This window comes from Bufo gargarizans, chromosome 11, assembly GCF_014858855.1.
Source record: "Bufo gargarizans isolate SCDJY-AF-19 chromosome 11, ASM1485885v1, whole genome shotgun sequence".
Taxonomy (NCBI): Eukaryota; Metazoa; Chordata; class Amphibia; order Anura; family Bufonidae; genus Bufo; species Bufo gargarizans.
In genome coordinates, this window is record NC_058090.1 from 36,281,199 (window position 1) to 36,287,402 (window position 6,204).

Here is a 6,204-nt window from a genome sequence, read left to right on the forward strand (position 1 = left end):
ACATTTACTAAAGGGTTTGTGTGCCTGTTTTTAGTAAAAAAAAAAAAAAAGCAGGGACACATTTATCATAAAGATTTGTGCCTGTTTTGGTTGTATTTTATGGGGAGTTTTATCAAATCTGGTGTAAAGGATAACTGGCTGAGTTGCCCGTAGCAACCAATCAGATTCCTCCTTTCATTTTTCAGAGCTCCTTTGGAAGATGAAAGGTGGAATCTGATTGGTTGCTATGGGCAACTGAACCAGCTTTGATAAAGCTACCTCTGTGTGTTGAGCAAACCTTTTGATGTAGTCTCATTCATTGTTATGTTTGCGCCTTGTCTAAGATTTTAGATCGTATTTGCGCATGTTTTTTGTCCCCCTGTCTATTTTGGGGAAAGGTCTAAGTGTTTTGTCAGTGGGATAGTGCAATTTATGTATTTGCACCTTTTTTAACATATACATTTGATTTGTAAATGTACGCAAAACTGTCAGCTCCTGGCTGGCGCATGTTTCTGCTCCTAGTTGGATCTTTTGGGACTATGATGGTGAAAGTCAGCATACACTTTTTTTTTTTTTTTTTTTTTTTTATGCGACTTTCATCATCATCAGTCCAAAAAATATTAGATTTTTAGTTTATTTTGTATGTTTTTAAAATATTTGCTACTTTTCTAAGATAAATGTGACTCTTTAAACCATTAGGCCCCTTTCACACGGGTGAGAATTCCGCCCGGGTGCAATGCATGAGGTGAACTCATTGCACCTGCACTGAATCCGGACCCATTCACTTCAATGGGGCTGTTCAGATGAGCTGTGATTTTCACGCATCATTTATGCATTGCGTGAAAATCGCAGCATGTTCTATAGTCTACGTTTTTCAACGCAGGCCCCATAGAAATGAATGGGGATGCGTGAAAATCTCAAGCATCTGCAAGTAAGTGCGGATGCGGTGTGATTTTCACACATGGTTGCTAAGGAGAGGAGGGATGAGTTACCCAGGACCCCATTTACTTTATTATTTTCCATTTTAACATGGTTATAATGGAAAATAATAGCATTCTTTAATTCAGAATGCAAAGTAAAAGGTCCATTGCGAGGTTAAAAATAAATGTAACTCGCCTCATCCACTTGATCGCGCACAATGGACCTTTTACTTAACATTCTGAATTAAAGAATGCTATTATTTTCTATTATAACCATGTCATAATGGAAAATAATAAAATATACAGAACACCGATCCCGAACTTCGGTGAAGACGTTTGGGTCTGGGTACCACAGTCAGTTTTTTTTTTTTTCACGCATGTGCAAAACACATTGCACCCGTGCAATAAAAACTGAACATCGGAACGCAATCGCAGTCAAAACTCACTTCAATTGCGTACCTACTCGCACGATTTTCCCTGATCGCAGACGCAACGTATCCAGACACTCTCGTCTGCAAGGGGCCTTAGACTTGCGACTTTTGTGGCCCACCTTAAAACAATCTAAGAGCACATACACACTGCCGTGCCTGTACTGCAGCCCGCAAACAGCACGTCCGCAATATATGGGCCCCGGACGTTTGTGCAATGCATTCACTTGGATTTTTTTTAATTTGCGGTGAGGACGGATCACGGACTTGTTCAAATTGAATGGATCTGTCTGTGGCAGCCACATGGATGTTGTCAGTGCATTGGGGACCGCAAATTGCAGTCCCCAATGCACGGCTTCAAATAGAAACAAATGATAAATAGGAGAAACTGAAACTTTTGACCCATGCAAAAATAGGTGTGAACTTGCACTAGCGTAATAAATGTGCCCGCTGTTTAAGACTTAAAGGGATTGTCTCACCTCAGTAATCACTTCTTTGTAGTCCTAGGATGGTTTCTGTAATATAGATCCATTTTCCAATTTGCCTCTGTCACCTCTTATTCCTCTTTATAGTGCCCCAAATTCCATGCTCGTTTCTAGGGGTTACGGCCACAGCTGTAATGTTATCAGCGGTGGCCGCGCAGGTGCACAAAAACCCTATCGGCCGGCTGATCTGGTAGCCGGGTTTCACGGGAGCGAGCGCACACATATTATTGTGCATGTGCAGTCACTCCTGGTCCGGCCACCTCGTCTGAGCTTTACTACAAGCTCGTAGGAATTACAAGGTGAGCGCACGCACAAGCAAGGGGCATCCTACCTGCCCTGCTCACTGTGCCTTCAGCTCCGCCCTCAAGCAAGCAGGGAACCAAGGCCCCCGAGAGCTGCGAGGGAGCCTGCCAATAAGGAGGTGAGACAACCCCTTTAAGTCTTATTCTCTTTTTTTTATTTATTTTATTTATTTTTTAAGTCCCATTTAGGCCTCATGCACACGACAGTTTTTTTTTTTTTTTTTACGGTCCGCAAAAACGGGGTCCTTAGGTCCGTGACCGTTTTTTAGTCTGCGGGTCTTTCTTGATTTTCGGAGGATCCACGGACATGAAAAAATGTCGTTTTGGTGTCCGCCTGGCCGCGCGGAGCCAAACGGATCCGTCCTGAATTACAATGCAATTTAATGGGGACGGATCCGTTTGACGTTGACACAATATGGTGCAATTGCAAACGGATCCGTCCCCATTGACTTTCAATGTAAAGTCTGGAGTCTCTTTTATACCATCGGATCAGAGTTTTCTCCAATCCGATGGTATATTTTTACTTGAAGCGTCCCCATCACCATGGGAACGCCTCTGTTAGAATATACTGTCGGATATGAGTTACATCGTGAAAACTCATATCCGACAGTATATTCTAACACAGAGGCGCTCCCATGGTGAGGGGGACGCTTCTAGTTAGAATATACTACAAACTGTGTACATGACTGCCCCCTGCTGCCTGGCAGCACCTGATCTTTTACAGGGGGCTGTGATCCATACAATTAACCCCTCAGGTGCTGCACCTGAAGGGGTTAATTGTGCGTATCATAGCCCCCTGTAAGAGATCCGGGGCTGCCAGGCAGCTGGGGGCAGACCCCCCTCCCTCCCCAGTTTAAATTTCATTGGTGGCCAGTGCGGCCCCCCCTCCCTCCCTCTATTGTAATAATAACATTGGTGGCACAGTGTGCTGCCTCCCCCGGCCCCCCCTCCCTCCCTCTATTGCATTAATAACATTGGTGGCAGTGTGCGGCCTCCCCCCGATCATTGGTGGCAGCGGAGTTCCGATCAGAGTCCCAGTTTAATCGCTGGGGCTCCGATTGGTAACCATGGTAACCAGGACGCTACTGCAGTCCTGGTTGCCATGGTTACTTAGCAATAGTAGAAGCATCATACTTACCTGCTGGCTGCTGCGATGTCTGTGTCCGGCCGGGAGCTCCTCCTACTGGTAAGTGACAGGTCTGTGCGGCGCATTGCTGTCACTTACCAGTAGGAGGAGCTCCCGGCCGAACACAGACATCGCAGCAGCCAGCAGGTAAGTATGATGCTTCTACTATTGCTAAGTAACCATGGCAACCAGGGCTGCAGTAGCGTCCTGGTTACCAATCGGAGCCCCAGCGATTAAACTGGGACTCCGATCGTAACTCCGCTGCCACCAATGATCGGGGGAGAGGGGGGGGGAGAGGGGGGGGGAGAGGGGGGGGGAGAGGGGAGAGGGGAGAGGGGGGGGGGAGAGGGGAGGCCGCACACTGCCACCAATGTTATTAATGCAATAGAGGGAGGGAGGGGGGGCAGGGGGAGGCCGCACACTGTGCCACCAATGTTATTAATGCAAGGGAGGGAGGGAGGGAGGGGGGGGGCCGGGGTAGGCCACACACTGCCACCAATGTTATTATTACAAAAGAGGGAGGGAGGGGGGCCGGGGGAGGCCGCACACTGTGCCACCAATGTTCCTATTACAATAGAGGGAGGGAGGGGGGCCGGGGGGGCGCACACTGTGCCACCAATGTTATTAATACAATAGAGGGAGGAAGGGGGGGCCGCACTGGCCACCAATGAAATTTAAACTGGGGAGGGAGGGGGGTCTGCCCCCTTCTGCCTGGCAGCCCCGGATCTCTTACAGGGGGCTATGACACGCACAATTAACCCCTTCAGGTGCAGCACCTGAGGGGTTAATTGTACGGATCACAGCCCCCTGTGGGAGATCGGGTGCTGCCAGGCAGCAGGGGAAAACCACAGAAATAAGATAATAATAATGCACTTAGTAAAGTAGATTCAAGCACTATATATGGACAAAGTCCTCACTCTGATATGATAATATCTGAGACACTTAGTCAATATATTTTGATCAAAACACATCTAAGCCCACCTACCGAACGCCAAGGTGGTCTCAGGTCAGGCGGGTCCTACGCTAAACCTACCTAAGCCGTTGGGCTTCTATGTTCAGGAGCGCAGACGCCGCACATATGGTGTGCTGCTCCTAGTCACCTCCATGTGCATCAAGCAACCAATGGGAGGAGGAGCAAGCACAGCAGCAGGGGGCAGTCATGTACACAGTTTGTTGTATATTCTAACTAGAAGCGTCCCCATCACTATGGGAACGCCTCTGTGTTAGAATATACTGTCGGATCTGAGTTTTCACGAAGTGAAAACTCAGCTCTGAAAAAGCTTTTATGCAGATGGATCTTCGGATCCGTCTGTATGAAAGTAACCTACGGCCACGGATTACGGACACGGATGCCAATCTTGTGTGCATCCGTGTTCTTTCACTGACCCATTGACTTGAATGGGTCCGTGAACCGTTGTCCGTGAAAAAAATAGGACAGGTCATATTTTTTTGACGGACAGGATACACGGATCACGGCCTCGGCTGCAGAACGGTGCATTTGCCGATTTTTCCAAGGACCCATTGAAAGTCAATGGGTCCTCGAAAAAAAACGGAGAACGGCACAACGGCCACGGATGCACACAACGGTCGTGTGCATGAGGCCTTACTGAAATTGCTCCTGTTTTGGAGGCTCTTGAGCTTTGGTTATTTTTTTTTAACTAATTCAGAAGTTTTCTAACTCTTGCAACTGGTTTCTGACCTAGTTATGTAGGTGTGCCTTTTTTTTTTTTTTTTTTTTTTGCACCTGAATTTGTTGCAAAGACAGTCTAAAATTTCTACTCCACCCCAGGGCTGGCGTACTTTTCTTCATCACTGACGGCAGATGAAGTTTTTATTATTATTTATTTTTTGCATTAGTAAGCTTAAACAACCTGGGAACTTACATCTCCTCTGACACTTCCCACTTGTTCAAGCTCAACTACCTCCCTATACTTCACACCATTGAAAATAACTTACAAGCTTGGTCAGCTTTAAATGTTTCATGGTTTGGCAGAATAAACACCTTAAAAATGGACGTTTTGCCCAGACTTCTTTATCTATTCCAGACAATCCCCTGTCGGATCCCAGCCTCTTACTTTGCACGTCTAAGGAAACTCGCTTCCTGTTTTATATGGGGTAGATCCAAAGCCAGGTTGAGCTACAATCTTATGGTCAGGTCCAAGGAACACGGAGGCACGGGTTTGCCTGACTTCCTATCAAACTACAGAGCGGCAGTCGCCAATTGCGTGATTGACCTTACCCATAATCTTGAGGGAAAGCTTTGGGTTGAATTAGAACACGCTCTAGCTCCTGGCCTTATCCCAAGCGGTTTCTGGTTTCAGACAAATACACTGACCCAGATGCCTATTCAAAAGTTATCACCTTTTTTTATCTTCTCTAGTACACATTTGGACCAGGTTCGCCTCCACGACCCGATTGGCTACAATCCCTGGCCCTCTCACAAACATATCTGGTCATCCGTTGATGCCAGCCACACTGTTAGCTCTACCAGCCCTCGGCTTACACTCCAGGCCCCAGATCAGGGTCAAAGATATATATTTGGCCAGAGGGATTAAAGATCTTAAAGATTTAGGCCATATTATCCCTGACTCACCTGGGCGATGGTTTCACTACTTACAATTACGCAGTTTCACTGGATCTCTGGCACCCGGTATGCAACTACAATCCTCATTATCTGATTTCGAGAAACTATGCCTAGCTACTTCTGCTCCTGGGCATTCTATATCTCTTATATATGCCATTCTGAACTCGGGAGAGATCGGGGATGACACAGAAGAGTTCCCTTCCCCAACTAAAAAAATTATGCTATCATGGGAATCTGAGCTGGGATACCCTCTCACACCTGATCAATGGAAGAGATCTCTCCTTGTCACCCATAAAGCCTATTGCACACGATCGTATGGCTTTTTCAGTGTTTTGCGGTCCGTTTTTCATGGATCCGTTGTTCCGTTTTTTTTTCCGTTG